General features: G+C 31.6%; 1 non-coding gene across 1 annotated transcript; it reads right to left on the bottom strand.

The window, feature by feature from the left end:
- Positions 1-332: 332 nt before the first annotated feature.
- On the bottom strand, positions 333-404 carry TRNAH-GUG (transfer RNA histidin (anticodon GUG)). The gene has a single exon. It is a non-coding gene; the product is annotated as a tRNA-His (tRNA).
- Positions 405-12,246: the final 11,842 nt, after the last annotated feature.

Raw genomic sequence — 12,246 nt, 5'->3', positions numbered from 1 at the left:
GTATTTGTGGTCCATTTGTTGATAGCGTTAAAGTTTCAGAAATTTTATATAGATGGCGCTGATAACAAACAAGAAAAAACAGCACTCCAATCACAGATTCTTACAATGATTTTTTCTGGCGTAAGTAGTTCAGTAAACACTTTTTATTAATTATATTTAATTAAAAAAGAAATAAATAGTTTCAAATATCATTCGACATATTATTTAAATTTAAATATAATGTTTATAAAATTATTGATTGGGTTATTTATTAATTTTTTTATAGCATAAAAATGAGTAATTAAAATAATATGAACAAAAATGTACGCCTCCCCGTGACAATGTTTTCACATTGCCGTGACCAGGATTCGAACCTGGGTTACTACGGCCACAACGTAGGGTCCTAACCACTAGACGATCACGGCTATAGAGACGATGACATGATGTTCGAATTTAATGATAGAATTCGGTCTACAATTATTTGAAAATTATTATTTTTATAAAGATGTTTTTAACTGGTTAGTACCTAGTTAAAAATTAATTATACAGGGTGTACCAAAAAGTAGTGATGAACGGAAGCTGAGAGGTAGAGGACCTAAAGGGCTATCCGAATCACCCCCATGTATGTTATGCGATTTTTCGTATTTTCGGAGTTATGACGTTTTTTTCAATTTTTCACCTATCGCCGAGTACGATGATATTTTCACTCATGCTGACGTCAATGATTGCGGAAGATGCTTGATTTTTTTTTGTGTGCTAAGCTGAAAGATAGGCCAATTCAGTATGGTAACATTTACTATCGTTAGATCTTTGAATGGAATAAAAAAAAGAATTAAATGGCAAGAAAGATAAAATTACCCAGTATGTTCACCACTTCAAGGGCCCGTAAAAAAATAAAATCACATAAAAAAAGTTTTCCGTTTGACTTTTAAAAACTTGTTCTATCTATCAGATAGCTACCCTGAAAATTTCATTTAATTATTCAGAAGGCTTCAATCGAAAAATTTAAATCTAAATGTGGTAAGTGCAAAAATTGAATTAACTTGATGATCATTAAAACCAATAAATAGGTGTTTAATTACCAGAAATGTTTAAAATAACCCCGCTGTTGCTCAATGCAAGTGCGACATCACCGTAAAAAGTTGTCTTTTGAATGTCTGAATGCCCTTTTATCATTTTTAATGGTTTCTTCTGCTACTATGAATTTCCGGGTTATTTCGTCCAAATTGTGGCAGTCTCTCGTCTTTGTAGTATCCCCAAGGAAAAAAATCAATAGGGTTTATGTCCGGGGACCGTGCAGGCCAGGCTAAAGGGCAAAGATACCCTGAAAGATGGATTGGTCGTTGCAGCCTGCGCATGCGCCGGTGATGCCTGCCTTAAAGCCTGGCCTCCACGGTCCCTCAACCTAAACCCCATTGATTTGTTTCAATGAGAATACTAAAAAGACCTCGGCTACTTGAGAAAATGTCACAATTTGGACGAAATAACCCGGAAATTCATAGTAGCAGAAGAAACCATTAAAAATGATAAAAGGGCATTCAGACATTTAAAAGACAACTTTTTACGGTGATGTCGCACTTGCATTGAGCAACAGCGGGGTTATTTTAAAAATTTCTGGTAATTAAACACCTATTTATTGGTTTTAATGATCATCAAGTTAATTCAATTTTTGCACTTACCACATTTAGATTTAAATTTTTCGATTGAAGCCTTCTGAATAATTAAATGAAATTTTCAGGGTAGCTATCTGATAGATAGAGCAAGTTTTTAAAAGTCCAACGGAAAACTTTTTTTATGTGATTTTATTTTTTTACGGGCCCTTGAAGTGGTGAACATACTGGGTAATTTTATCTTTCTTGCCATTTAATTCTTTTTTTTATTCCATTCAAAGATCTAACGATAGTAAATGTTACCATACTGAATTGGCCTATCTTTCAGCTTAGCACACAAAAAAAATCAAGCATCTTCCGCAATCATTGACGTCAGCATGAGTGAAAATATCATCGTACTCGGCGATAGGTGAAAAATTGAAAAAAACGTCATAACTCCGAAAATACGAAAAATCGCATAAAATACATGGGGGTGATTCGGATAGCCCTTTAGGTCCTCTACCTCTCAGCTTCCGTTCATCACTACTTTTTGGTACACCCTGTATATTTAAATGTTTGTGCTTATGCACAAATATTGTTATTCCTCAAGTAAGCAAAATGAAACCTAACTTTGAATAAAATTGGATTATAATAATATAAATGTTGCTATAAATATAGAAAGTAATAAATTGAAAATATATAAATATTAATTAAAATAGATCAAAGTGTGAAAGACTATTCAAATCACGTGCGGTATTTTGGATCTTGTGATCCCTGAATTTTTGACGCCTATTGAAATATTATAGCAATGTTCCTTGAATAAATAATGTGCTTGTTATTTTTTATGACGGGTGATAAATTTAGTTTTTACCTTTGAAATGAATAACAATTTAGAAACTCGAAAAATATTTCAAAAGTATATTATTTATGATATTCACTAGTTTCCGCAAATAAAGTTATTTATCATCTCATAACATTAAAATAGTAGTAATGGCTTCTTGGTAACAGATTCTTTAAATAGATTTCCCTCATGATAAACTACACAATTTAACAGGTGGCTTATATTATGTTAGCTTTCGCAAGCAAATCACCACAAATATCTCAATCTAGAATAAATATTCAATAGATAAATAATGTTTCACGTAAAAACCGATTTAAAATATAGATAATTTGATTTGAATTGCACTAAATTGTTTTCCCCTTCACTAAAATGATAAAACTTGTAAAAAGTCAATATAGTAATAATTTAATAGGTGGCTTGCTCTCATTCACGTCGTAGAAACACTGTTTTTGTGCACTTTATGTTTGGGCTATTGAATTTCTGTGTTTTATCTCGTTTCTTAAACAGTTACGTAAGATCGATTTATTTTCAATTGCAAATACTTAATACATTTTAGTATTGTGCTAGGTTTAAAAGGTTTAATCTATTTCCCATTGTTGAGACATGATTTTATTTAACTCTCAAATTGCACAAATATTATAATTATGTACATAAATATGTTTTCCTGTAAAAATAATTTTTCCGAGTTGTACCAATATATTTTGCAGTTTTGCGCTAATTTTTATTTATTTAGATACTTGAAGCCGTGAAGCTTTAAAGTGCTTGTTTTTTATAGGTAAATATAAAATATAGGTATATAACCTTATCATTATACAATTTGTATTGCACTATTTCATATAATAATATACTAGGTATTCGTATAACTATATGTAAACTAGGTATATGTAAGTAATTAATAATCTATGTTAATTTGTGTGAAGTTTTGGGGCCATGATAACATTAGCCTAATCCCTTCTTAACGGGTCTACAAATTGAAAATTTAAATTACTAGGAAGTTAAAACCTGACCAAAACTACCCATACGATGCAGTCAATTAATTATGACAAAATATTAAATATTGTTAATTAATTTACATATGCAAGGCACGTTAAGGGCATTCTATTATAAAAGCACACTAAATAAGTTGAAAGTCCTTGCATATACGTTTAATTTATTCTAATTTAATTAGACCACAAATAAGGAAAGAACAAGTAGTCTTTAAATAAATTTCGATAGTTTTAATAAAAATATGCTAATACTCTATACCTAGTTAGTATTATTTAGCTTAAACAAGCGTATATTTCAATAATTATTTACCATAATTTGTTATGTGTTTTTGTCGTTATCTTTTACAATATATAAAATCCTAATAACTTTAAACTAAAACAATATTAAGTAGTAAAATTCAGATAAGGAGAGCAAGACAATATTTTAGGCATAACTAAAGGTAGTGCCTATTTGCACGTACTTTGTTTTAGAAGTAAATTATCATCACACAATATAGTTCTTTATTGGCCCATGATTGGCCCGTACAAGCTTATAACAGCTCACAACGTATATTATCCGGTCTTTAGTGCAATCTTCTTCTCTGTCGATTCACTCTTGGCAGAGTGGTCGTGGTCACGTTGAGACGTCCACATCGGTGGTAGAGGCGGACATAGCTTTCCGCACGATCTCCCGCCATCTCTCTGTTATTAGACTGTCTGGCGCAGTCTGATACGCGAATTCCTACAGCAGATTTCACTTGGTCGGTCCAGCGCATTGGTGACCTGCCGCGCGATCTGATTCCTTCTACCTTTCCTTGAACTACTAGCCGCTCAATGGAGTTGTTATCTCGCCTAGACACGTGTCCAAAGTATTGCAGTATGCGCGATTGTACTACGGTCGATAAACGCTGTGTGATGCCGAGCTCTTGGAGTATGGACTCGTTGGTGCGAAACTCTGTCCACGATATCCCTAGCATCTTCCTCCAGCACCACATTTCTAGAGCATTTATCTTCCCTTTTTCCAACTCGCGCACTGTCCACGTTTCTGCCGCGTAAAGAAAAGAAAAAGCAAGTTAGTGCAATCACTGTTTGATTAAAGTGAGCCGCCATGTTACGTTCTACAAATTAAATATATGAATTGTAATAACTTCTGTCTATATTCAACGTCGACGATTTCCGTCAATCATTATATGTACATGTTGAATAAAAATTTTGTAAATACATCTGTATATAAAGTAGGTATTCTTAATACACGCTGAAGTTGCTACAATTTTAATAAATGATTGAACGTTATTTTCGAAACCTATTATTTGCCTGTAATGGTGTTTCACATGACCTAGCACTACATGGGCACCAGCGTTCCACGCACAAAGCTTTGTAATGAAAATACTTATAGATACAGGAGAATTAAGAAGATTATTACTGTCATGGAGTCGGTTAAATTGGCTGGATCTTTTAACTTTAAAGTAATAATATGTTTATTTCTCTCCTTTGTATAGTTAAATATGACAAATTCGAAAAAATATATTCTTATCACTATTCGTTATAAAACTTAATGTTCGGTATAACGCGGTTATAACATTATAAGGTCCGGCTTAAAAATTCTCACAATGCTCAGGTACATAGATAAAAAATATTCCACAGCACCGTGACCGCATAATAAAATAAATATTAATTTCTAACAGCAAGGTCATTGCAATCGACACCAAGATAATTAGAGGTAATTGTTATACAATAATTTAGTGTTTATTGCTTGACTTTTTTACGTAGTTATTTCTCTTTAGAATTTAGTAATGAATCGATGAAATACAAGGTCGATCTACGTCAAATGTTTAGTCTTCCTGGTCAAGGATCCATAAATTGGGATCAAATATTGCTTTGAAATATAATAACAATATCAGAGTACAAGTTAAGTTTTTGTTATAAGCACTAACAATGTCGGCAAAAAAAACTCATAAAACATTCAGATGCAGAAGGGATTTTTTGTAAAGCTTTACTGAATTTAGACGAAAGTTTTAACAAGATGTAACTGTGACAAAAGAATACTGCAAGGTTTTGTTGCAACAATACGTAAGTTTAGACTTTAGTCAACCTGCATCTGTTACATGACTTAATTGAATCAGGTATGAAGCACACGTAGCAACTGTTCTACGCATTCGTGGGAAAGCAATTGGTTAATTTTATTGAGATGCAACAAAATTGGTTATCGTAAATGCCAATTCCCCTGTTTAAGTACAGATTGGCTTTACATATATGTAATATGCAAAAAAAGAAACCCAATCATGTTTCCAATTTTCCTGTAGGTAAACTAGCACAAGCTTTATCAAATGAGAAATGGTCTTAAAGGCTGACATCACATTCACAATCATTTTTGTTGTGAAAGATCATGGGTGGGACCAGGCGTAATTCGCATACCAACAGTTGACGCTTCAGCTTGTTTTGTTATCATTTTAACATGTACATAAAGTTTTTCAAACAAATTTTTAACAACATTTACTTGTAAGTTACGCAGAGGTTATCGATGTCATTGCTCCCAAGATAAAAAATGTACCAAATATATTTCTGCATAATGATTACACATTTCTTGATATATCACAAAAAAGCTAAAATATGTCGCTATGCTTACATATATTTTAATGAACGTGATAAAATTTCCAGTGTGTCTTTAATGGTTCAGAATATAAGTCAGCAGCAGACAAATTGCGTTCATAAAAACTAGCGTAAAGCACGAGTGGTTACTCGATTATAATTAAGCTTTAGGGATTTTTTAATAAACAGTATTTCTTAATCGATTTAAGAAACACCTCGGTTGGAATTTTTAGTAAATTTTACTCACACATAGATGAAGTAGGTGAGGCCTAAAACAGGCAAATAAACACTGTGTTATTCAAAATTATGTTAGAACGTGTAGAATGCATGGATTAGTCCTTATCAAAAGAAGGTAGTAGGTAGTAGACGTAGTAGTGAAAACAAAAAAAACTAGGCTATAGAGTAGGTATGCACTTCATTAATACAAATCTCATCATCAATATTTTATATAAAATATAAGGCAATAGACGCACGACATTATATTTTGTCTCAAATTTCTATGCAATTCGTGGATCTAAAAGTAAAGATTATTTTTTTCACTGGCACAAATCCTTTGATGTTCAATTTCATGGTTTAGTTTGTCAACACTGTCCAGGGTGTCGCAAGATTCGAATCGTGACTGAAAGGAATGCCCGGAAGCGAGTAATCGATTTGCAAATAATTTTTAAGTATTGCTTACTAGTGAATTTTGATTCGAAATCACTGAATTTTCGTTTAAGATTGAAGTGAATAAATTATCAGTAACTAGACATAACAATTTAAATAATAATATTACCTAAATAAAAACTATAATATGAAAAAACATTTATTTTAGACCTTCTCAATCAATATAATAATAATATAATCTAGTATGGGATACGCAAATTATAAAAAAGTGCTAAGAGATTTCTATGGTGCTAAGTCATGATACTTCAAATTGGCCAGCTCTCCAAACGCACGCTCATCGTAATGCAGTTTTTTGCAATATGAGTAAAACCATAATAAATAGCGTAATATTTGAAACAAAATTCAGCGTTACTGAAATTTAATTAAAACATCGATAATTAATTTGCTTACAGTTTGTTAAAACGTGGTTAAACCACATAAGTGGAGCACTTTCGTTTTGTGACAGTGTCGACATTAAAAGCTACGTAACAGTTGCGTTTTATTTGAACTACATTAATTTTTGAAAAGCTATTCTAGATATTTAGTTTTAATCATCATTCAATTAAAATCAGATTGGCATTATTTGTTAGTGAATAAGTTTATAATAGGTACCTAACAATTACTTGCATTATGACAAAACTATTGTTAGCATTATTATTTTTACTATCACTTCATTGCAACATACAATAATTTTATTTGAATAGGTATATATATAATACACCACGTAATATTTCATATTGAAATTTTTCCTTATTCGTGAAAGCGTTCTAAAATTTGCAGGAACTATCAAATTATTATTTGATCTGAACCATGTAACCGGTCTCCTTCTATTACATTTTGAACACATTCAATTTCTCACGACGTCTGTCAGAGCGAATTATACCACAAATTAGCGGTCAAAGCTATCAAATGGACGCAAGTCGCAGGCAGAAATGTTGAAAACTAGCTGGTCATTGGTATGCATTCCATCTACTCCTGATTTATGTGGCTGGAGCTGTCACGTTACCGCATTTCTCACATAAACTACGGCTATTTAACAATCACGATCATTTTAGAATAAAAAACGGCTAGAAAGTCCACAATGTATTTCATTTCGACGCTAATTGTGGTCGTAAAACATTCATGGAATTTTGATTCTCGTTAGCCTTATAAAGCTAACAGCTAATGCAACAAATTTTTATTAATTTAGAAACTGCAAAAAATTAAACTGCTTATTTTGAAATATTCGTCGTTTTATTTCTATATTAGATCGACATTTTTCAAATAAATCGGTATTGGAAAATGTCAATTTGTACAATAAATTTAATTTATATTTTTGAATCAATTGTAAGATAGTATATAGATAATTATAGTAAAAACTGAACATAATAGCAATAAGATTGACCACGGACCAAATCTGTAAACTGAAGTCATTCATGGATAACAGCTTTTTTCCACTATCACGTAACAAGATTATGCGCATCATCGTCTGTAATTTACTGTTTTTCAGATATAATAAAATGTAACAACTCACAGTTAAGTAAGCAAATTATAAAAATAAAAGATTCGCCGGCTCATGAACCTATTTTTGTTTAGGTCTTTCAGTAAAGTTATATAATACTTAAATAATTGGCAAGATTTGATCTCTTAGCAGTCCGAAACTGTTTGTTAGATAATTGATAACGTTGTAAAGTAATATTGAGTTTTATTTTTTATTTTAAATATTTACAAGAAACTTAAAAAGGGAAGGTATTTTTTTCTAGTAGGAAACGGGTTTCATTCAAATCGGAGCTAAACAGAGAAGTTAAATACATATTTATAATATTCTTTCTTACATTTTATCTACTTACCTGGTGTTTTATCACTACATACTTTTTTCTAGGAAGGAGGGGTAGGTAAAGCCTTACCTACGAACTACGAACCCTTTCGTTTTAACCAAGTCTAAATTAAGACTTACTTTGCTCGAGAATGTAGTTTTTTTATCAAATTTATGGGAATGAATGCTATTAGAGCATAAATCATAATACTTTATATTCTCACTATTTATCAATTCAAGCTCCGCGTATTTTCTGGCTCGAAGCTATTCTGAGATAATATCCGGGATTTCTTAATTATAAATGTACCTAGAATAATAGCTAATTTAGAATGTTTAATAAGTATTTCAAGGTTATATTGAAATCATTACATTATTATTTAACAATAGGCTTTTTAGGACTTTTGTCTTTATAAATTATTACAATCAAATTGTTGCTCGTTATTTGAACTTTAATTTCTTATGTATAGGTAAGTCATGCTTATTATAATTCGGGAATTTTCATAATTTAATATCTTTAATCTAAATGAATACAGGATGTATCGATTATCGAGTACAGTTTAATTAATAAAAATATTATGGTTAATTTATTCAAATTATTTCAAGTCCTGGATAAATATATAAATCAAACAATGAGTGATTTATTACAACAAAATACTAAGTGACAGAATAAATAAAGGGTGTTGATTTAATGCGACAATTATGCGAGCTACACTTTATTTTACTTGAGAATGTAGGAAGGTTATTTATTATTATTCGTCGTATTAAAATTATCTTCATTAGTTGTTAAAATGATATATTATGTAGGTAGACTGCCTACATATTATAGAATATAGGCAATAGGTATATTATATCAGTGATCTAAATAAAGCCTTCTGACCTTAGACTAATTTACTTATAATTTACTTTTTGCACGCCTCATAAGCGAAGCGTTGAGGTGGGTACTACTGTCACTTCGCGCAAAACATCTGATTTTTCAAACTTAAAATGTCTTTATGTATCATACATTGCACTTGTAAGATAATACATACACACACATATTAAGAAAAAACACTATTTTTAACATTCATGATATTTTTGATGTCATTTTTGTTATTTAAACTAGTTAAAAAACAGTTTAAAAAAGTTCTGTCTTGGACGTCCGTGTGTCTGTATGTGCGGAGGATTTTCTTGTTAACACGATAGCGACCGAAATAGTTTACTAATCGAGTCTTTTTTTTTCTCTTACGCTTGAGTATGCTCAGGAATAGAACCCTTTCATTTTTCAGGGTCTGATTCGATGTGGTTTAATTGTTATTAAATAAACAAAAATAATTATTAATAAATAATTATTAAAAAAAAATTATGAGGCGTGCACTTTTGGATTTTCCAAACTATTTTCTAATTACACTGATAGATAAATTGATAGAACCAAGAGCCGGTTAGAGGTATGTGCTCTTACACACAAAAACTTGCTGAAAATCCTAAATTTTGGTACGACACGAGTTAATTCAAGGCCGAAACTTTACTTTGAATAAATCGTTGATAGCGTAAATACTGCACAGTTGCAACAAATGCTTTAAGGTCGTGGAATTGCCAAGAAACCAGAAGATACATATAAAGACAAGTCTAAATTTTAGTTCATATTGAATAAATACAGGTAGTCCCTGGACTGTGGTCATCAGACAAACACAATCAATAGAGACCGTAACGTCAAAGAGAATAACAGCCTCCGTGCAATATTTGCTTTAATTAACTACTGCGACCCAACTACCCTACAAAAGGTGCATTTTGCCTTTGTTGCGATCATATTTGTAAATCTTTAATTTGTATTTGGATTGTTTCAGAAAATACAGCATTGGAAGAATGTCACAATCCTGCTTCATGGAACCTTTAATGTCCTACTTTGACAAAACTATTTCTCATTTTTTCCTCTTTAAAAAAGGTTTAGCATGTAGCTGTTCAATTAACCTAACTGTTAAGCATTACTTCCCACTTAATAAAAGTGACTTTTTCAGCAATTAACATCACCGGTTACACATGCATTAAATTTGACCTCTGAAATGGAAACATCAATGACGGCTTACAGTCGAGTACTTTTCCACTATGAATATTGGCGCAAAGTACATTTCAAAAGATTTCATTAGGCCCAAAGATTGTTAAATCACTACGTGCAATCCTTACTAACACAATGCAGAATTTTGTAATTAGACCACTTCGGATTTCAAACTAGTTCGCGACAAATTATTGGCCTACATTCATTGTTGTGACGCGGTAAAGCTTTCAGCGCACTGTCCTGTCTAATAGACTGTCGTGGTCGTGGAACAGGTTGCCCGATGTTATCAGACTGATTCGTGTGACAGAATGCTCTGCTAACATTCAATTAAGTAACATTTACTGGTATCTAGTTCGCACCTAATAGGGAGGTTTACTTCGGTGATAACCATGTTGTGTTGTGGTCAAAAATCTTTTATGTTGTGTGTTTTGATCATTGAATGAAGTCAATCTCCTATTAATGTTTAGACACTAGCGGTCCACTGTGGATTTGTATGTGGTACAATACAGTTGCATATAGCTTGTAGCACGTTAATGTCCAAGGGTGAAAGATTTTTTTAATCTATCCAGTAGATAGTTCCTGATAGTAGCGCATTCAATAAAAAAGATCTTCCGCTTTATATTAGTAGTATATTTCGAAAGCCGACCCCAAATAATATAAGGAAGAAAGACAGAGAGATTGAAAAGCTCTGTCATAAAGACTTTCAATGTTTTTCATATTATATGAAAGTAAAATAGATTATAATTCATAGAATGTATTTCCACACATATGTCCCAGCAATAAAATTGTAAATCAGGCAATGCGGAATTATTGCAATTAATGTAATAATGCCTATTGTAAACAAATACCTCTCATAATTGATGTAGGAAGTTTGTGGAAAAATGTATCAGGTGCGTGTGTTACATTTTAGTTTCGTTTCGTATTAATAATCATTTCAATGCATATAACTAAGGTTAAAACAATAAGCATTCTAAGAATCTACAATTTTTTATTAACATTCATTATACCTTCTTCAATTTGTAAGAAAATTGGCAATCTCTTCATGAAAAGAATCGTAATTTATTTCGCAACAATAAAAGGTGTTCGCACTTCTAATTATAATTCTCCCTTTAACTTTCACTAGAAGTACTAAATATTGCAATATTCAGATAAATAACTAGGTAATCAGATATTTAGACACAAATTGTGCTTCCGCAATGGCGACCATTCATTCGTGTGATACATTAATTACATGGTACCAGCTATAGGTGCTAATCCAAATACCAGAGTAATCTTTCGTAACCTCTAAGAAATAGTAGCACTGTATTATTACCTACAATTTGTCATTTAATGGTTGAGTGAATTTATACCATTTTTACAATTACCTGTGTATTAAATGCAACTTTGAACACAGTTGAAGTAATTTATCGATGTTAATTTAGAATAGAATAGAAACACATTTATTCCCAAAAAAATGATACAGTACATTAGATACAGAAAATACTTATAACTTAAAAAACAAGGTATAACTGGGTAAAACAATATATTGTGTAGACGTAATAATATTATAATATTATATCTGTATCACCTCAGGGAAAAGGATTACTGACTCAGCATGAATGTTACAGCTGAGGCTGTAACGCTGTTATTCTGTCAGCACCATATAAGTAGAGAGGAGTGACTAATAAAAGTAGGTATAATTTTAAAGAACGGACTAAATTATGCTATGTATTACAATAAAGTAAGAAGATTTTGATGTATGAAGTATGTAACATAGTTTGCCAGTCAGAACGTAAAATCGGCTGAGTGAGTTGAGAGGAAACGAATCAGTA

Source organism: Colias eurytheme, chromosome 9 (genome assembly GCF_061535395.1).
Source record: "Colias eurytheme isolate Ceu_HAF_F1 chromosome 9, ilColEury1 Martin Lab GWU primary, whole genome shotgun sequence".
Lineage (NCBI taxonomy): Eukaryota > Metazoa > Arthropoda > Insecta > Lepidoptera > Pieridae > Colias > Colias eurytheme.
This window is presented reverse-complemented; position numbering and strand designations above follow the sequence as displayed.